We start from the raw sequence: 22,441 nt of genomic DNA, 5'->3' as shown, positions 1-22,441 counted from the left end.
TGTACTGTACTCTACTACTTTGTTGCAAGACTTCATTATTAAGGTGTGACATTATTTTATTTATTGTATTGTGCACTGTTTGAGAATAAAGTAATAATATACTGTACTGTTCAATGTTCATGTGAAAAAGCCATGTTTTAGCATGGGTGTGATTTGGGGATAGGGGCAAGCATGAGCTCCAATAATTCAGATTTTTGGATAATTTGACATAGGGTTCCTCCCAATTAATCCAAATTATAGAGAGTTTACTGTACATACATCTCTCTCTCTCTCTCTCTCTCTCTCTCTCTCTCTCTGTATATACATACAGTGGGGGGGACATGGTGATCAGTGATAGAGCACCTGACTCAAGACTGCAGAGTCATGAGTTCGCCCAGTTAAGCTGCACTGCTGAGAGAGGTAGCTCTCTCTCGTCACCTAGTCGGTTGTAGCAGCTGTGGCTTAGTGGGGTAAAGCACTCTGACCGAAGGGTTGGAGGTTGGAGTCCACCCAAGGGTCATTGGTAGACATCAAGAAGGTCATTTTGGTCTTAAAGTACTACATGCTTCAAAACCAAAATCCCCTACCCTGGGCAACGCCTTAGCCCTTATCGATAAAAAGGGACATGGCATAAAACCCCCGAAGAATTATCTATATCTGTCTACAGCACAGTAAAACTTCACTATAACGGACTGATTGGGGCCCAAGCCATTCTGAAGAAAGCGAAATTCTGATAAAAGTGACATCCGGACTTTCCCCTGCTAGCCTGGACTTTTTCCAGTATACAGTAATCCCCCAATTACCTGGACATGATAGAGCCAAAAAGGCATGTCCCGGTAGTGGCAACATCCGGATAATGAACACCATTTCCCTACTGTACCCAGACTCTACCTATATCCAACCTCCAGCGTATATGAGTTGCTACCCAAAAATTGCAGTAATTTGAATATTGTAGGAAAATAAGTTTGCTTACCTCCTAGTTCTCACTGTCACTTTTGAAGTAGTCTCCTTGGGGATGTATACAGTGGTCCCAGCGTTTTTTCCACGAGTCCATGCATCCCTGGAAGGCTTCAGGCGTGATGGTCTTGAGCACCTCCTGCGATTCTGTCTGGATCTCCTCAGTCAGGTCAAATTGGCGCTCTTTCAGTCGTAATTTCAGCTTGGAAAACAGGAAATAGTCATGGGGGTCTAAGTCAGCCGAATAGGATGGGTGGGGAATGACTACCATGTTAGTGGAAACCAGAAACTGCCGGACAACAGTTGATGTATGGGCGGGGGCGTTGTCATGATACAGGACCCAGTCCTTGTTCTTCCACTGTTCTGGGCATTTGGTGTGGATGTTCTCCCTCAGACGCTGCAAAACTTCACCGTAAAACTTTCCGCTGACAGATTGGCCAGGTGGTACGAATTCCTTGTGAACAATCCCTTGGATATCAAAGAAAACGATCAGCATTGACTTGACGTTGTAGTGCCATTGGTCCGCCATTGCAGAACTGCCAAACCACCTAGACATCACGTTACAGTAGTAAGCATAACTCAACAACACGTCCACTTACAGACATGGCCCGGGCCACATTGATGTACAAGGGGTGCTGCTGACTCCTCCTAGTGGCAAAAGGCAAAACTGCAAGTGGTTGGTTCCCTGTGTTAAAATTACTGGAACTTTTGGGTAGCACCTCGTGTATAACCTATTTGTACAGTACCTATGGTTAATTTGACAGTGGCTTCCTGTCATTTGGGCATTTGACATCAAAACATACACAGGAATGTCCAGAGTATTGCTAATTTCGAAGAGAACCATACAGAAAAACTGAAAACCAAAAAACACCCTACCTATACATTACTGTATATACAGTACCCTTCCATATTTTGGTGGTGTTTTCCGATCATTCTGCCCTATTTTGACATCAAAACGTACATAGGATTAACCATCCATCCATCATCCAATCCTACATTGCCCCATGAGGAGCGTAGGAGCCCGGGGCTAGGCAGTTGGTCCCGACATTTAAGATGAGAGTGACAAGCCTTACTCATCCCTGAGTGGCTTTACGTAAGCAATCAACCCAAACCATCCCTTCGATATAAACCTTCACCGGCTCAATCCGATTGGAGTGCAGTAATTACCCACTAAACCACCAGGCGCCAAAATTTGGTTATATGGTTACCATCCAGCGTAGTAAATGGTTTCCTGGTGTTCAGGAAACCATTTGGTTTGTCACTCAGTGTAGAGTCACCCACAGGCAGAAGGAAGAGGAAAGAATGAAGGAAAGAAAGACAGAAGAGGGAGTGTAAAGTCACCCGTAGGCAGAAGGACAAGGAAAGAATGAAGGAAAGAAAGACAGAAGAGGATGGAAGAAAAGGAGGATGGAGGAGAGGAAAGGGCAGACACCCAACAGCAGCACTACATCGGGTGAGTGGATGGTGAGCACCCCCACCCACCACTCATAGGATTAACCAGAATAATTTTCAACATTAAGCAACGTTGGGTCTGGTTAGTACTTGGATGGGTGACCGCCGGGGAACACCAGATGCTGTTGGCATTCCTACGTCAAGTGGGGTTGGTGGAGGATTAGTGCCCCTCCCTGTAAAACAATTAACTCTAAGCCCTTGGCCACCCTGTCTGGGGTACATGGCATCTGGCAATGAATGAATGAATGAAGAAAACCATGCAAAAAAAAAAAAAACTTGAAAACCAAAAACATCCTACCTATACACTACTCTAGGTATAGTATTCCATCTATTTTTGGCACTGTTTTCAGGTCAATCTGGCATATTTTGGAATCAAAGCACTATCTATCTATTGCCAGATGCCTCAATCCCGTTTGGGGTGGCCACAAACAAATCGCCTCCAAGTCGCCCCGTCCCCTGCCATTTCACTGCCCTGCTCCCAACTCACACACCCCTCTCTCATATACCTCTCCACCCCATCCCTCCATCTCATCCTCAGCCTCCCCCTCCCTCTTCCCCCCTCCACCTCACTTACATACACACTCTTTTTCAGTCTTTCACCCTCCATCCTCTCAACATTGCCAAACCACCTCAGTGTGTTCCTCATAATGCTTCCTATCACATCCACATCAACACCACAACGCTCCTTTATATACTCATTCGTCAACCTGTCTCTCCAAGTGACTCCACAGGCTCCTCTTAAATAACTCATTTCCACTGCTCTCACTCTTGACTTGTGTCCTTCCAACAACGTCCAAGCTTCACTTCCGTACGTTAGAGTTGGTATGACAATACTGTCATGTTGTAACTTTTTCACTTCCATGCTCACTTCCCTGTTTCTTATCACTGCTTTCAAGGAACCAGCAACCTTTCTTCCCTGCTGTACCTTTTCAAGCACTTCACCCTCCAAACCTCCATCCTTACTCATCACACTACCCAAGTACTTAAACATACTCACATTTTCCAATTCCTCACCATCCAACCTCGCTATACATTCACTGACTTCACCTCTCTCAAAGACCATCACTTTACTCTTCCCTACATTCACCTTTAGATTCCGTTTCTTACACTCTCTCAAACTCATCCACCAAGCCTTGCAGCTCCCCTTCGTCTTCACTCAACAACACAGTATCATCTGCAAACAACAGTACAGGGAGTTTCCAAACACTATCCTCTCTCACCAGGGACACTCCAACATCCACTACCCTACCTTGTACCTCTTTTATTATGCCATCCATGTAAAGATTGAACAACCATGGAGACATGACACATCCCTGTTTCAACCCAACTTTCAAAGAGAAAAATTCACTTAGTTCACCATCCACACACACTGCAGCCTTCGCACCATTGTACATACTATTCACAGCATTCATCACCACCCTGTCATGTGCTTTCTCCAAATCCATGAAAGCCGCATACAACTTCTTTTCCTTCTCCAGAAACTTTTCCACTAAAGATCTAAGAATGAATATCTGATCTACACAGCCTCTTCCCTTCCTAAAGCCTCCCTGTTCTTCTCCAACTAATTTCTCTGTTCTTTCTCTAATTCTGTCAATAAGTATCCTACCATACACTTTTCCTATTATACTAAGAAGACAAATGCCCCTATGATTACCACACACTTCTTTTTCCCCTTTTCCTTTGTACAAGGGAATAATTATACCTGACTTCCAATCCTCCGGGACTCTACCTTCCTCCCAGGCCAATCTGCACATCTTCCACATCCATTCTACTACTATCTCTCCCCCATGCTACAGCATTTCCCCACACACTCCATCAATTCCTGGGGCTTTCCCCGATTTAACTTTCTTCATTGCTTCCACAACTTCTATCCTACTGATTACTTCCTGTCTTCTCACCTCCCTCCTTCTCCCAGCCATTCCTTAGTCACTTACACTCGCATTACTTCCATCCTGTATGTTCAACAATTCCTTAAAGTATTCTCTCCATCTGCTCACTTTTTCTCCCTTCTCCACTAGTAATCTACCATTTTTATCTTTCACTCCCCTGCTAACTTCACTTCCACCCTGTCTTACTCTTTTCACCTCTCTCCAGAACATTTTCTTACTGTCCCTCCACTTTACACTCAAATTCCTTCCAAATTCCTCATCCACTCTCTTCTTACTCTCTCTTACTAATCTTCTCACCTCTCTCTTTCTTTCTACATATAACTCTCTCTTCCGCCTCTCAACTTCTGCCACGCCCCTATTTCTCATCCATTCATTGTATGCTTTCTTCTTTTGTGCCACAGTCTGTTTCACCTCTTCAGTCCACCACGCTGTTCCTTGCACCCCCCTCCGTCTTCTCTTCCTTCCACACACCACATCACATGCTGCACATATTTCTTCTGTAAATATCCTACACACACCTTCCACGTCTCCCATCTGCTCCAATTCATATTTGCCCAATCATTCCTCCACTTCTCTCTTATACTCTGCCTTTTTCTCATCCTCTCGTAACCTTTCCACTCTCCTTGCAACTACTCCTTCCTCTCGTCTTTCCCTTCTTGTATTCCTCCATCTTACTTGAATTCTAATTCTGGCCACCACCAAGTAGTGGTCAGAAAGTCCACTCCCCCAACCTCTATAAACTCTTGCATCCATTACACATCTTCGCATCCTTTCATCCACACACACATAATCAATCATTGCCTTCCTTTCATTCAGTTCACCACCCACCCTTCTCATCACTCGCCATGTATACCTGTGGATCATTTTATGCCTGAAGAGGGTATTGGCTATCACCAACCCCCTCCCAGCACAAATGTCCACTAATGCACTCCCATTCTCATCTGTCTCAGCAGGCACACCCCACTCACCAACTATTGCATCCACCTTCACATTCCCAACTTTACCATTCATATCACCGATCAATAACACTCTCTCATTCCTTCCAAACTTTTCCATGCACACTTCTACATTTGTCCAGAACTCTTCTCTCACTCTTCTAGCACGATCTTGCGTTGGCGCATACACACACACACAATCGCCCACATTTGTATTCCAACTTTCAACTTTACCCACATAATCCTTGACCCAACTAATCCATACTGTCTTATGCTCCTCTTCCATCTTTTACTCACAGGAAGTTCCTTATCAAAATTTTAAAGTTACAGATCTCATGTGATATTTGGAGCCCCTGCAGTATTTTTCATTATTATGCTTGCTATTTACACTTTTGTTCAGCTTAGGGGAGGTTTAGTCTAATGAAGCGATTAATGAAGGCTTTGGTTATCGCAAATTGAAAAGTGTCCTCTGAGGTGAGTAAAATTGTAGGAAATAGCAAAAGCCATGTGGAGGGAAAGCAGAAGGGGTGATTCAATAGGAAGTTGTGTATGGGTGAGGTGTTGGGGGTAGGGGGAGGGGGGACAGTTGTGGATGAGGTGGAGGGATCGGTAGGAGAGATACATTAGTGAGGGGGGTGTTCGTTGGGGAGCGGGCATCCTGATGGCAAAGAAGAGAGTGACAAAGATGTGTTTCATTCATGGCCACCCCTTCAAGGATTAAGGCATCTGGTTATAGATGCAGTAGATTGATGCTGGCTATAGATAGATAGATTGATACAGAGGTAGATCGAAAGATGATTGGACAGTCAGCAGGTTATGGAATATTGTAGGTCATTGGATTGAATGAGAAACACTTCCTTCGGGTGGCTGTCCAGTTACTTTGATTTTCTGTAAAGTATACCTTCCCCACCATTGCCATTGATGTGCTTGGATGCCTGTGTGGTACACAGTAACGTCATTGCCATTCATTTGGTGGGCTGGGTCAAAAACTGCTTGCAGATGGGCAGTTGCAGTATCTATATGGCCGCTCAGCTATTTGTTCTGCACCACATGTAGTTGACGTAGGGATTGTTTTGCCATATTATGCCTTTTTATTATTATTATTATTATTTTTGTATTATTATTATTATTATTATTTTGTACTTTTTTTGCGGGAGGGAGGGTATTTTTGAATTACACAATTGATTTATTTAATTAGTAGCCATTACAATTTTTTGCTCACGTAAAATAGTGAAATCCGTTTTTTCTTTCATATTTAGCATCTTTTGTGAAATTTCATCACTGTAGTTAGCTATTGCCCAAAGTATGGAGGCTTTAAAAAAGTCAAGTAATAATGGATGAGAAATAGGGGTGTGAAAAAAGTTGAGAGGCGGAAGAGAGAGTTATATGTAGAAAGAAAGAGGGAGGTGAAAAGATTAGTAAGAGAAAGTAAGAAGAGAGTGAATGAGGAATTTGGAAGGAATTTGAGTGTAAAGTGGAGGGACTGTAAGAAAATGTTCTGGAAAGAGGTGAAAAGAGTAAGACAGGGTGGAAGTGAAGTTAGCAGGGGAGTGAAAGATAAAAATGGTAGATTACTAGTGGAGAAGGGAGAAAAAGTGAGCAGATGGAGAGAACACTTTAAGGAATTGTTGAACATAGAGGATGGAAGTAATGCGAGTATAAGTGGCTGGGGAATGGCTGGGAGGAGGAGGGAAGTGAGAAGACAGGAAGAAATCAGTAGGATAGAAGTTGTGGAAGCAATGAAGAAAGTTAAATTGGGGAAAGCCCCAGGAATTGATGGAGTGTGTGGTGAAATGCTGAAGCATTGGGGAGAGATAGTAGTAGAATGGATGTGGAAGATGTGCAGATTGGCCTGGGAGGAAGGTAGAGTCCCAGAGGATTGGAAGTCAGGTATAATTATTCCCTTGTACAAAGGAAAAGGGGAAAAAGAAATGTGTGGTAATCATAGGGGCATTTGTCTTCTTAGTATAATAGGAAAAGTGTATGGTAGGATACTTATTGACAGAGTTAGAGAAAGAACAGAGAAATTAGTTGGAGAAGAACAGGGAGGCTTTAGGAAGGGAAGAGGTTGTGTAGATCAGATATTCATTCTTAGATCTTTAGTGGAAAAGTTTCTAGAGAAGGAAAAGAAGTTGTATACGGCTTTCATGGATTTGGAGAAAGCATATGACAGGGTGGATAGACAAGGATTGTGGAAAGTGTTAAGAATATATGGAGTAGATGGGAAGTTGTTGAATGCTGTGAAGAGTATGTACGATGGTGCGAAGGCTGCAGTGCGTGTGGATGGTGAACTAAGTGAATTTTTCTCTTTGAAAGTTGGTTTGAAACAGGGATGTGCTGTGTCTCCATGGTTGTTCAATCTGTACATGGATGGGGTAATAAAAGAGGTACAAGGTAGGATAGTGGATGTTGGAGTGTTCCTGGTGAGAGAGGATAGTGTTTGGAAACTCCCTGTACTGTTGTTTGCAGATGATACTGTGTTGTTGAGTGAAGACGAAGGGGAGCTGCAAGGCTTGGTGGATGAGTTTGGGAGAGTGTGTAAGAAACGGAATCTAAAGGTGAATGTTGGGAAGAGTAAATTGATGGTCTTTGAGTGAGGTGAAGTCAGTGAATGTACAGCGAGGTTGGATGGTGAGGAATTGGAAAATGTGAGTACGTTTAAGTACTTGGGTAGTGTGATGAGTAAGGATGGAGGTTTGGAGGGTGAAGTGCTTGAAAAGGTACAGCAGGGAAGAAAGGTTGCTGGTTCTTTGAAAGCAGTGATAAGAAACAGGGAAGTGAGCATGGAAGTGAAAAAGTTACTACATGACAGTATTGTGATACCAACTCTAACGTATGGAAGTGAAGCTTGGACGTTGTTGGAAGGACACAAGTCAAAAGTGAGAGCAGTGGAAATGAGTTATTTAAGAGGAGCCTGTGGAGTCACATGGAGAGACAGGCTGACGAATGAGAATATAAAGGAGTGTTGTGGTGTTGATGTGGATGTGATAGGAAGTGTTATGAGGAACACACTGAGGTGGTTTGGCCATGTGGAGAGGATGGAGGGTGAAAGACTGACGAAGAGAGTGTATGTGAGTGAGGTGGAGGGGGGAAGAGAGAGGGGGAGGCCGAGGATGAGATGGAGGGATGGGGTGGAGAGGTATATGAGAGAGGGGGGTGTGAGTTGGGAGCAGGGCAGTGAAATGGCGGGGGACAGGGTGACTTGGAGGCGATTTGTTTGTGGCCACCCCGAACGGGATTGAGGCGTCTGGCAATAGATAGATAGAATTTTTTTTTGCATTTAGTGTCTTAGATTTTTGTTGCTACAACTACAGTCGCAGTGCATGATTCTGAGGTTGTCATTATTGTACCCGTCAACATTGCTTCCAGTTTCGTGTTTAATATGATATTCCTGTGATTCTTGTTTAATATGTTCATGGATAGATAGATAATAATCTATCTATCTATTGCCAGACGCCTCAATCCCGTTTGGGGTGGCCACAAACAAATCGCCTCCACGTCGCCCTGTCCCCCGCCATTTCACTGCCCTGCTCCCAACTCACACCCTCCTTTCATATACGTCTCCACCCCATCCCTCCATCTCATCCTCAGCCTCCCCCTCCCTCTTCCCCCCTCCACCTCACTCACATACACTCTCTTCGTCAGTCTTTCACCCTCCATCCTCTCCACATGGCCAAACCACCTGAGTGTGTTCCTCATAACGCTTCCTATCACATCCACACCACAACGCCTCTTTATGTCCTCATTCGTCAGCCTGTCTCTCCATGTGACTCCACAGACTCCTCTTAAATAACTCATTTCCACTGCTCTCACTCTTGACTTGTGTCCTTCCAACAACGTCCAAGCTTCACTTCCATTCGTTAGAGTTGGTATCACAAAGCTGTCATGTAGTAACTTTTTCACTTCCGTGCTCACTTCCCTGTTTCTTATCACTGCTTTCTAGGAACAAGCAATCTTTCTTCCCTGCTGTACCCTTTCAAGCACTTCACCCTCCAAACCTCCATCCTTACTCATCACACTACCCAAGTACTTAAATGTACTCACATTTTCCAATTCCTCACCATCCAACCTCGCTGTACATTCACTGACTTCACCTCTCTCAAAGACCATCACTTTACTCTTCCCTACATTCACCTTTAGATTCTGTTTCTTACACACTCTCCCAAACTCATCCACCAAGCCTTGCAACTCCCCTTCGTCTTTACTCATCAACACAGTATCATCTGCAAACAACAGTACAGGGAGTTTCCAAACACTATCGTCTCTCACCAGGGCCACTCCAACATCCACTACCCTACCTTGTACCTCTTTTATTACCCCATCCATGTACAGATTGAACAACCATGGAGACATGACACATCCCTATTTCAACCCAACCTTCAAAGAGAAAAATTCACTTAGTTCACCATCCACACGCACTGCAGCCTTCGCACCATCGTACATACTCTTCACAGCATTCAACAAGTTCCCATCTACTCCATATATTCTTAACACTTTCCACAATCCTTGTCTATCCACCCTGTCATATGCTTTCTCCAAATCCATGAAAGCCGCATACAACTTCTTTCCCTTCTCTAGAAACTTTTCCACTAAAGATCTATGGATGAATATCTGATCTACACAACTTCTTCCCTTCCTAAAGCCTCCCTGTTCTTCTCCAACTAATTTCTCTGTTCTTTCTCTAACTCTGTCAATAAGTATCCTACCATACACTTTTCCTATTATACTAAGAAGACAAATGCCCCTATGATTACCACACACTTCTTTTTCCCCTTTTCCTTTGTACAAGGGAATAATTATACCTGACTTCCAATCCTCCGGGACTCTACCTTCATCCCAGGCCAATCTGCACATCTTCCACATTCGTTCTACTACTTTCTCTCCCCAATGCTTCAGCATTTCACCACACACTCCATCAATTCCTGGGGCTTTCCCCAATTTAACTTTCTTCATTGCTTCCACAACTTCTGTCCTACTGATTTCTTCCTGTCTTCTCACCTCCCTCCTTCTCCCAGCCATTCCTCAGCCACTTATACTCGCATTACTTCCATCCTGTATGTTCAACAATTCCTTTAAGTGTTCTCTCCATCTGCTCACTTTTTCTCCCTTCTCCACTAGTAATCTACCATTTTTATCTTTCACTCTCCTGCTAACTTCACTTCCATCCTGTCTTACTGTTTTCACCTCTTTCCAGAATATTTTCTTACTGTCCCTCCTCTTTACATTCAAATTCCTTCCAAATTCCTCATCCACTCTTTTCTTACTCTCTTACTAATCTTTTCACCTCTCTCTTTCTTTCTACATATAACTCTCTCTTCCGCCTCTCAACTTCTTCCACACCCCTATTTCTCATCCATTCATTGTATGCTTTCTTCTTTTGTGCCACAGCCTGTCTCACCTCTTCAGTCCACCACGCTGTTCCTTGCACCCCCCTCCGTCTTCTCTTCCTTCCACACACCACATCACTTGCTGCACATATTTCTTCTGCAAGTGATGTGGTGTGTGGAAGGAGAAGACATAGGGGGGGTGCAATATATTTGTGTTCAGTAATACGATTCCTGTATAATATGATACGAAATTGAAGCACAGTTGAAGGATAGGTTGCCAGGGGACAATAATGACAACCTTAGAGTAGTGCGCCACGAGTATAGTACTGTAGTTCTTTTGTAGTCCTGATTTTGGCATCGCATAACCTGTAGATACAATTTTTTACATTTTTGCAGTTTGTTATCGTAGTACGGTAAAAAACATTTTTGGATTTCTTTCATCTATTTTTCAGCTAATTTTTTTGCAACAGCTAGTATTTTCAGCGGAGTAATAGTAGGAAGGTAATGCAATTTTTGGATTTCTTTTATATTCTTTTAGGTAACTTTGCTGTGACTGATATTATTTTTTTGCAGAGTAATATTGTATCATAGTACTGGTATAGTACGAACAGTAGGTGGGGGCGTTCACCATCCACTCACTCGATGTAGTGCTGCTGTCAGGTGTCTGCCCTTTCGTCTCCTCCATCCGTCTCTCCTTCCATCCTCCTCTGTCTTCCTTTCCTTCATTCTTTCCATGTCCTTCTGCCTATGGGTAACTTTACATTCCCTCTTCTGTCTTTCTTTCCTTCATTCTTTCCTCTTCCTTCTGCCTGTGAGTGACTCTACACTGAGTGACAAGCCAAATGGTTTCCTGTACACCAGGAAACTATTTACCACGCTGGGTGGTAACCATATAACCAAATTTTGGCACGTGGTGGTTGAATGGGTAATTATTGTGCTCCAGTCGGATTGAGCCGGTGAAGGTTTATATCCAAGGAGTGGTTGGGGTTGACTGCTCATGTAATGTCCCTCAGGGATGAGTGAGGCTGGTCACTGTCATCTTAAATGTTGGGACCAACTGCCTAGCCCTGGGCTTCTACGCTCCTCATGGGGCAGTGTAGGATATGATGACGGATGGATGGATGAATATTGTGTCATAGTACTGGTATAGTACAAGCAGTTTCTTGATAAAATTGGACAAATGTTTGTAGGTTATACATATGTATTTTTCACTGCTTTTTTTTTTGGAGAAGAGAGTTGTGGGACCAGCTAGACTGAGTAATAGGACAGATGCTAAGAAGTTATAAAGTGTTTGTGATGGGAAGACTGAATCAGAGTTACTGTTGTTGCTGTTGTTGTTTAGTAACCCATCAACTACAGGTAAGCGACCATACCACAGTGAGATGCAAGTGTGTAAAGATTTGGTTCCTGAATGGATGCCACACATGCCTTTCTCCACCCAATAAACAGGAGCACCATAGTAGGCTCCACATCATTACTTGTTTATATGGTTACCACCCAGCAATGTAAATGATTTCCTGGCCTACGGGAAGCCATTAGGCTTGTCACTCAGTGTAGTCACCTGAAGTAGAAAGAGAAGTAAGAGAAAAGTGGCAATAAGGATGGGAAAAATAGGAAGAGGGAAGGTAGACATAAAAATAATGATAATGTGAAGGAAGAAGTAGGTAGCACAACCTTAAGTGAGTGGGTGATGATCACCTACCACCAATGCTGACTCTACTGACTCAGTAAAATTATGTAGTGGGTCATTATGGAGTGCCAAATGAGAATGTTGATGGATGGTGACTGAAGGACATTTGCCAGGAAAGGAGGTTTTGCATTAGTAATTCATATTTCAGGTTGTAAGAGGCACATAAATATACAGGTATGAAAAGACTGGAGAGTGTCAAAAGGGGCCTGATTGATTATATAAATACTTGTAATTAGATACTTAGAAATAGTGCTGATATAAAGGTGATGAGATGATATGAAGGATTAATTTATATGATTTGTGGTAGCTATGCAAGGTATAATGAGAGGAATGTGGTGGATAAGAGGAGTTGTTGTTGTTGAGTAACTCCAGTCTGTCTGGCTGAGCAGGCTCATCATTTGTATGCAAGCATCTGCCCCTGCTGATTCATCTTGTTCAGTGAGCTGATGTGCAGTAGACAGTGCCATGACAGTGAGGTTCAGAGAGCAGTGTGGAGGTTTGGTTCCTGGATGGATGCTTCATGTTCATCACTTCACCGAGGTAATATGGGCACCAAAGTAGACGTAGTAGGCTCTACATCACCCCATTATTTGGTTATTGGTTTCCACCCAGCATTATAAATGGCTTCCTGGGTTACAGGAAACCACTGTTCTTCTCATTCATTGCAGATTGAACTGAAGTAGAAAGAAAAAGAGAAAGAAAGAAAGAAAAAGAGACAGGCATGATGGGAGGAAATAGGAAGAGAGGAGGGCAGACACAAAAAATAATGATAAAGATGAAGGAAGAAGTAGGCAGCACAAGTGAATGGATGATAGGTACCCCCACCTACCTCTGAATTGGAGAGAGGAGTACTCAGAGTGAATGAATGAAAGTGAAGAAGCTAAGAAACTGTGCAGCAGCAGATCAACATTAGCCATAGGTAGTGGAGGAGTTGTGGTCAGTGAACTTGGGAGCAAGTGAATTTGGAAAACTAGTGCATACAGTGGTTGTTTGGTTAGGAATACAAAAGCTCTCTGTGGTGTTCCTGGGGAAACAGCTAACAAGGAAGGTACAGCTGGGTGAGATGTAGAGGTTGAAAAAGCTGTAGAGGAAGAAGTGGTTAGACTGGAAACAAGAAAGAGGTTCAAATCAAAGAAGGCATTTATTGAGATTAGGTTGAATAGAACAACTGGGTGATAACAAATATAAAAGATATCTTAAGGCTAAAAATCGGTAATGGTATCTTTAAAAGAAAAAAAACAAAATCATGGTGAGTGAACTTGGAGGCACACATAGGAAGAAGGCTTATGGTCATGTAAACATCACTCAGGCATTTTAGTAATGATGGAAGGAATCAGCTCAGACACAGGAGAGTTGAAGAGATAGTGTGTTATACCTTGTTCCATTTAGCCATGCTAAATGCTGTTGCCCTGCTGGGGATGTTGTGATGCAAACACTCCCTCAGAGAACATCAGTCTGGAGCAGACTTAGAATGTCAGTTGTTGAACACCCAGTGGTTGCATTTGCCAAATTTTTGTGTGTGCATGTATGGTGTAAATGGTAAGCTGCTAGGTGCTGTCATGAGTTTTTATGATGGTAGTGAGGCATGTGTAAGAGTAAATGGGTATCTAAATAATTGATTCACAATCATTGTGGGTGTGTGACAAAGTTGTGTCATGTCCCTATTGTTGTTCAGTATATACAGTATATGATTGGGATGATGAGAGAAATAAAAACATGAGTAATGGAGAGAGGGATGGCATTGGTAATGGATGGTGATGGATGGAATATCTCAAATTTGTTGTATGCCGATGATGCAGTACTACTTGCAAATACCGGACAAGGGCTTGGTAGACTAGTGCAGAGTTCTGTAGATGCCTGTGAGCGTCGTGCCTTGAGCGTAAATGTAGAAAATAGTAAACTGATGGTTGTTGAGAGAGAAGGTGACTCCCAGTGTGTTGTTACAGTGAATGGAGAGAGACTGGAATTGGTGAGAGAGTTCAAATACTTGGGTACAGTGATAGAAAAGAGAGGAAAATGTGCAAAAGAAGTGGAAATTAGAGTGACACAAGGAAAAAAAGTAGGTGGTGCTATGAAGGCCATGATAAAAAACAGAGGCTTGAGTGTTGCAGCTACATGAGGCTTACATGAAGGGGTGTTAGTGCCAACTTTAACATACATATGTGAAACTATGGTGTGCATGTAAATGAAAAGTCAGGAGTGACAGCAGTGAGATGGGACTGCTGTTGAATGTGTGTGGAGTACAGAGAGTGGATAGGATGTGGAATAATGTGATTTGTGCAAGATGAGGAGTGAGGAAGTCTGTGAACAACAGAATTGAAGAGAGTGTACTGAGATGGTTTGGTCATGTGAAGAGAATGGATGACAATAGATTGGTGAGAAGGGTATATCTGACCGAATTTGAAGGAGAGAGGAGGTGAGGTAGGCCAAGAAGAAGGCGGAGGGATATGGTGGATGAGTGTGTGAGGAAGAGAGGTATGGAAGTTGGTAAGGCTAAGGGGCTGACAAGAGACCAAGCTGGCTGGATGAATTTTGTGCAGAGAAGCGCAAAACCAGGGTTTGGACGCCCCATTTTAATGTGACAGTATTCAGATTGACTATCAGATGGGTATATGTGAAGCTGCAGAATGTGATGAAATTTTTTTGGCCCATCTGATGGAGCCAGGATTCCATGGGCTTGAATGGTGAGTGAGTGGAAGTGTGGCTCATTGAATTGGGCAGACTTGGGGTGTCTGGACGTTGCTACTCCTCACTCTGCCCTAGGGTGTGAAAGGAGATCCAGATGATGATGATATATTTTTTTGGTTCAGAGTTTGTTTCATACATGAATACATGATTATAAATTGAATGTCAGGAAGGGCATCCCTGGTATCTGAATGGGTTATATCAAGTAAAAATAATATGGCTTGTTGTTTTTTTAGATATCTGTGTGTTTATAACATGGATTATACAAGGTTAAGTCATGTGACTTTAGAGCTTTACTTTTGGGTGACTTTGGTCAGCATCCACCAAGTATACAATATTTCCAATCATAATGTATTCATTACAGAATTACAGCAGTAAAGTTCCTGCATCTGAAGTCAGACAATAAGTGCCTAGAGCTCCACAGTATCATGTACAAATAACAGATATCATAGAATGTACAGTAGCACAACACTTACCAAACGTTACATTTGGACTTAAACCTTTGCTTACAGGTTCACCTCGTTGAAGAAACTAGCTGATCAGCTGAAATCAGAACAGTCCCCAGAGATGCAGTTTACTTTACAACGTACCCAGCCAGTCATAATGTCCAATTTTAACATTGTCATTAAACATGTAAAGAAGCACAGTACCAGCAACAGTACAGTAAGACCTCTATACAGTCACTGTTCGTTATACGATAGGGTTATGTCAGGTCATACTTTAACGTATAATGATTTTATCGTAAATTGGGAGATTGAAACACGTTATAAAAGGGGGGTTACATCAACTCAACTTCCCAAAGTCACCTACCCAAGACTGAAACAAAAATGACAACCCACCCTAATCACTTCCTGTGTTCATCCAAGTCATCTCCAAGACCAAAACAAGCACTATCACACCAATACAGGCGGTGTTACTCACGTACAGTAAATCGTTGCAACAACACAACAGTCACACTTGTGTAACGTTAGGCTGATGCTACACGATGTATAGGCCTAGTGTAGCAAGATGCTTGGCTGAGAGGTGACGATAGTAGGGGGTGCAAATGTGAACGAGTGGAAAAGACAGGGCTTTGAAGGGGTGGCAGGACTGCAACTGAACCAAAACAGTGCTCTGCATGCCGGGGCTGCCATCTTGCCTGAGACAAGCGACTGTTGCCTTGCGTGTGCGTGATGCTTCGTACGAAATTTTCTGAGGGCAATATCGTTATAGCGGGAAATTCATTGCAAATTGGCTTTTTGGGTGGAACTTTTCTGTTATCGTTGTAGCGACTTATCCTATACCGAATCAACGTATAATGAGTAGTGACTGTACATCGGACTAATTGGGACAGAGGCCACTCCGATAAAACCGAAGGTCCAGTGAAAGTGACATCCAGACCTCCCCTTACTAATCTGGAATTTTTCCGATGTTTAAGACATTAGTTTGGACCCCACCCAGGGTTTTTTCACCGTGGTGTCGCCAAGTGTTTTCATTACCATTGCAGGACTGTACTGTAGTATACATTCATTACAATAATCAAATGGTACTGTATAATATATACTGTATAATAATACTCTACTGTACACTGATAAACATGTCTTTTATTAACCATATTATGATGTTCACCCACGCACCAAGGTTTCTGTGCCCCCCTCAGTGGAAGGAAGTGGAAGTCAGGGTTAGAGAGAGGGCAGACGAACAGACAACGATGAGTGGTAGTTTGGAACTCAGCTACAAGACGAATAGTGAGAAACCCAATAACATTGGATTTGAAAGATTTCCATGCTATTCACCTGCAAAACATTATGCGTTTGTAACATCATAGTATAATTTATAACATAGACTACCATGTTATCATGATGTCCTTTGAAACTGGTCCAGACACGACCCATCTGTGTCTGATCCTCATCATACAAATAAAGCACTGAACCAGGTGTATACAGTATAAGCTGTAACTGGTCATTATCGCTGCAGTGATAATTTTTGTGAATATGTTATTCCTGGATTGTCTATAGCTATAATATATAGTGATTGTGAATTTTATGCTGATTCCCACAGTAGCTGTGTGGATAGTTATAAATGGTGCAGTTATATTATGTGGACAAATAAACCACATTTTGATGGGCAGCAGAGAGCATTTACCAAGAATTTACTATAACCCAATGAAATTAGATGCAAACAACACAAAATGTTATGAAACAGCAAAGATACAGTTGTGGTATCCTGCTATACCATGTTATCCAGGCCTTAACTGTTGCTTCACCTCATATGTGCATTATTTTCCTTCAGTCTCTGCTGCTTTTATTACTCTTACTTCCTGGTATCCTAATACTGTGAGCTGTTGTATTCCCTGGGGGTTTCTAGTCATCCGGTCCTATAACCCCCTACTGTATTACAGTACTGTATATTATTCCTCACGTCATCACTCCCACACAAACAACGTTAGCACAAGACTGCTGAATCTGTTACCACCAGTATTGGCACTGCCACTACTAATCCCCCTTTTCCCATTGTGTCTAATCACCATCACAGTACTACTACTGCTACACCACTATATATCTGTATAATACAGTAATACATATGATTTTCCTTATGTCTGTGTATCTGCTAACCACATTGTCCCAGTCCCACCGTCGGCAGCTCGTCACTTACCCTGCACCGCTACCCCAGTTGCACCCCCTTCTCTGTCTCACTCACCATGGACCCTACTTAATCAGCATTAAATTCACAATTACTGTATATTATAGTTACAGACAATCCAGGAATATCATATTCACAAAAATTATCACTGCAGCTATGATGACCAGTTAAGCTTATACTGTATACAACTGGCTCGGTGCTTTATTTGTATGATGAGGATCCGAAACAGATGGGTCATGTCTGGACCAGTTTCAAAGGACACCGTGATAACATGGTAGTCTATGTTATAAAATATGCTATGTATGTTACGAACGCGTAATGTTTTGCAGGTGAATAGCATGGAAATGTTTTGAATCCAAATGTCATTAGGTTTCTTACTATTTGCCTTATAGCTCAGTTCCAAACTGCCACTCACGGTTGTCCGTTTGCGTGCCTTCTGTCTCACCCTCACTTCCTTCCACTGAGGGGGGTACAGAAACTTTGGTGCGTGGGTGTGCAGTACATTCAGTAGCTGAAGTGGTCCATTAGTGGAGTCTTTAGAATAGACATGATTGAACAGAAGAGGTAGGGGATGCACTTTTAAAACTTAAAGGCACTTGTACTAAAGCAATACAATACTGTACTGTTGTACTTTGTCACACACAAACTCAGATTATACACTGTACAGTACTATAAAGTTATACATTAACTACAGATGTTCCTTTAATGTAGGCACTTAATATTATTGTACTGGAATTTAGACCACTTTTCGTATTTTTTAAGACTTAGGAAATACAGTTCTTTGTTACAGAGTACAGGATAGTACAGTAATTTTAAACACATGTACTCTACACTTTATACTGTACTGTGCTCTACGCTGATAAACATGTCTTTTATTTACCTTATTGTGATGTGCATGCAGTAGCTGGAGTGGTCCATTAGTGGAGTGTGCACAGTAGAGATGATTGTAGTGGAGAGGTAGGTGGCACACTTATAAGACTTTAAGGCACTTACAATAAAGCAGTGTACTCTACTGCCTTAATTAAAGTTACAGTTGCAGAACTTAATTTCAAAAATTAAACACTATAAACTTACAACTAAAGCTGTTCCCTTAATGTCAGTACAGTACTTAAACTTATCGTAACGTAGCACCTAGAAAATACATTGCACAACTTATACATGTCTGTTCTGTACAAAATATACACCTTATTATTTACAATCTTCATTAATGTAAAACATGGAAAGTGTACAGTGCACATCTTAAACACTTCTGTTCTGTACACTTTTTATGATCTTACAAACTAAAGATATTCACTTTGTACTAATCATCATCATCATCATCATCATCATCATCAGTTCACTCATCACCCTCTAGCAGTATGTCTGGGACTTCTGGGGACACTATGTGTAGGGATGATGTTAAGGCTAATAATGGCAGGGAAACATCACTCTCAGAGCCAGAGGCACGGTGTGAAAGTGTGGCTGGAGTAGGAGTGCGGCTGTCTGCAGCAGGCTTGAAAAGGTCACTAATTTTTGCTGCTTTTTCCCCTCCATCACTGTCCTGTGCACTTCTTATCTCAGCTGATGGAAGGTTGTGTAATACTCGCCAAATTGAGCATCTGAATCATGATCTAGGAAGTGGAGGATGAGGTCCGTCATGTCAATCACGCAGGGTATGGAGGGGCCCAGTGTTGCTTCCTCTCCCTCCTCCTTCTCCACCCTCCCAGCTGAATGCAGCATCTCTGCAGCAATTTCCTCCTCAGCGAGGTGGTAGTAACCAGGGACGTCAGCATCTTCATTGAGCCACTTCTCTACTTTGTCATTTGTGAGGGGGCCCTGGTCAGCTGCCTGCAGGAACTGGTTAAAATCTCCTGGCTCAAATCTTTCAAAGCCATTATCTGCACACACGGGCACCTTTAACACCTTTGTCCACCCATTTTTCAGGGTGGATGAAGACACCTCCTCCCAGGCCTCTGCTCAATTGAAAATGGCATCCTTGATGTTGCAGGCCTTGAAATTTTCCATAGTTTTCTGTCGTTGTCTATCAATGTACCCTTCCTCCCTCATGCCTTCCTCCACCACAACCAGGCACTGGCAGAGGTACTTCTCCCTATTGAGCCTCTTGCATGACTCTATTATCCCTTGATCCATGGGCTGGATCAAGGATGTCGAGTTATGAGGAAGGAAGATTGCTTTTATATTCCTGTCCTCGCTCAAAAGGATGTCGCTGGTGGGGTGTGCTGGTGCATTATCTAGGAGCAGTACTATGGCCCTGATGTCCTTCTGATCGATGCTGTAGGCACACTGCTGAAATCTAACGGGTGGTCAGAACACCTGAAAAGATCGTAATGAAAATTTCAATAAATTCCATGACATGGCCACGTTGCAACTTTGATTGTTAATATTATATTTTTTACTGTATAGTGTTTGTCTTCAGTCCTATACGTGGTTGAAGTCAGATACGAAATAAAATGTCATGCAGGGGTGAAGTCTGTTACAAAATAAAATCTGACGAATTCCAACATGTGGCTAAATCACAACATTGTTCGATGTTCAGGATTGTATTTCATATTTGACTCTCCCCCCCCCCCATACAGGGTTGAAGTCAAATACGAAATAAAATGTCATGCAGGGGTGAAGTCAGTTATGAAATAATATCCAACTGTAATAGCACGAGTGTAATAAACCAAAAAAATGCAACTATGATACTGTATTTTATATTACTGCACTGTATTACTTTATGTTAGTGAAGTTTTCTTTATTGGTTATACGGTACTTTACAGTACTGCTTTGTGTTTTATTGTGTTTTAAAATGTATTTTTTGAACTTTTACGTTGGCTATACTGCACTGTAATGCATTTATTTTATTCTGGTATTTTATGAACTGAACTGAACGTACCTCCATGAACCACTGCAGAAAGATCTCTTGTGTGAACCAGGCTGAGGGGTTGTGGTAATAGTCCACAGGCAAGGAGTCCATGAGATTCGTGAGAGCCCTGGGCTTCCTTGCATTGCCCACCACGGCAGGAAGTATGCGGTGGGATTGGCACAGACGAGCATAGATATGTAGTCCTTCATCTGCTTGTGGCCCGGCATGCTTTGGATGCTGATATGAGACTGAGTGTTCCGGGGTAACTAATGCCAGAAACACCCAGTCTTATTGGTGTAATATATCTGGAACAGGTGGTGTCCGTGCTCGTTGATAATATTCGTGAGTTTCTCTACGAAGGGCTTCACAGCCTCGAGGTCATTACTCAGCAGCTTCCCAGTTATTGCCATGTTCACGATGCCATGCCTGGTGCAGAACCGGAACAACCACCCAGAACTTGCCTTAAACTCACAATGGCCAAGGTGTCTTGCAGGGTGTTCAGCAGCACTCTGTATGTTGATGCTGCTTACGGGTACACCCTCGGCGTGTTGCTGCTTATACCATGTGAACATGGCATCATCGAGTCCCTCAAAAGGCTGTCTCCTCTCCTGGAACACCTTTGTCATGCTCCCTCCGATTTCAGTTTTCTTGGCCTTGGCCTTCAGTTTCTCCTTTGCATGGACCAGGTCATAAAACGTTGACTTCTTTATATTGTACTTCTTCATGAGGGTCGAGTTGTTTGTCCTCTTCTCATACTCCTCCAGAATTGTCAGCTTCTCCTGCAGGGATGAGGACTTCCTCCTGGCCTTGGTAGAGGCAGCAGAAGAGGTTGATGGGGCAGCAGAAGCCGTTTCGTAACTCACAGCGGTTATATATCCGAGATGGTAAGAGTGCGTTGGTGATGATCTGATTGCAACAGAAGCACAGCTCAGACTGAGATGGAGCGAGAGGAGGCTACAGTGATGCCAGCCAGCCACCACGAATGCACGAACACACAAACCACGTGGACAATCCCCTCATACAGCATGCTTTGTCCGAAACAAAAGGGGGTATTCTGGGCATCGCCGTTTGGACTGAAGTCTAATTTCCCAAAGCAATTCTGAATCATCCAATATGTAGTCTAGTCAGTTCTGGTGCAGTTTTTCAGGCAAAAAATAAGAAGGGGGGGAATTCTGGACGTCACTGGTCCGGACTGAAGTCATTTTCCGGAATAATTCCGATACATCCAACATGTAGTCGTGTCAGTTCTGGCCTGCTTTTTCAGGCAAAAGAAGGGGGAATTCTGGGCGTCATCGGTTTGGACTGAAGTCTTATTTTCCGGAATATTTCTAATACATACGACATGTAGTCCAGTAGCTTCTTGATTCCGATAAAAGTGAGTTCCGGTCTATTGAAGTCCGATATATCGAGGTCTTACTGTATTGTATAGTGTACGGTAACACAAGTCATAGCAGAATATTGAAAGAAATGTGACTGAGACGACCGCCAAAACAGTAACAGTGGCATAGTGTTACCAACTTAGCATTTAGTGGTGAATGCTTTAGTTTAGCAGCAGATTTAGTGCCTAGTGGCAGACAATCTAGCTGTATCATTGATTCTCACAAAATAGCTTTTGGGGGTGAGGAGGAATTCAAAAAGTTTTATACTTTTTTGTGTTGATCATCATGAGATTTTTGCATTTAGTTACATTCTAACATAATTAGCAATATTTTAGCTTGGAATTTGCAGCCCTTCACTTCTGTAAGGGTCAGTTACTGCCAAAAGGCTAAATTTCACATGTAATTTTGCATTAGGAATTTGAGTAAACAATACTGAAGATATGAAGCCTTGCACGCCAGAAAGGGTAAAGCGCCATACCAGCTGAAACCTGTTTTTTTTTTTACACCAGCTGCTCCCTCAAACACTACCCTATGACTGCATGAAGTTGCTTTGCTCAGTTTTAATTAGTGCAGTAAGGGTGAAAGTCTGAAGTGAACAAAGCGACTTTGTGCAGTCATAGGGTAGTGTTTGAGGGAGCAGCTGGTGGAAAAAAACAGGTTTCAGATGGTATGGCACTT

General features: G+C 42.7%; 1 protein-coding gene across 1 annotated transcript in view; it reads left to right on the top strand.

The window, feature by feature from the left end:
• Positions 1-22,441, top strand: part of Npl4 (nuclear protein localization 4) — a 204,879-nt gene that overhangs the window by 138,844 nt on the left and 43,594 nt on the right. The window lies entirely within an intron of this gene.

This window comes from Coenobita brevimanus, chromosome 98, assembly GCF_032717465.1.
Source record: "Coenobita brevimanus isolate Jiangsu-jjx chromosome 98, ASM3271746v2, whole genome shotgun sequence".
Lineage (NCBI taxonomy): Eukaryota > Metazoa > Arthropoda > Malacostraca > Decapoda > Coenobitidae > Coenobita > Coenobita brevimanus.
This window is presented reverse-complemented; position numbering and strand designations above follow the sequence as displayed.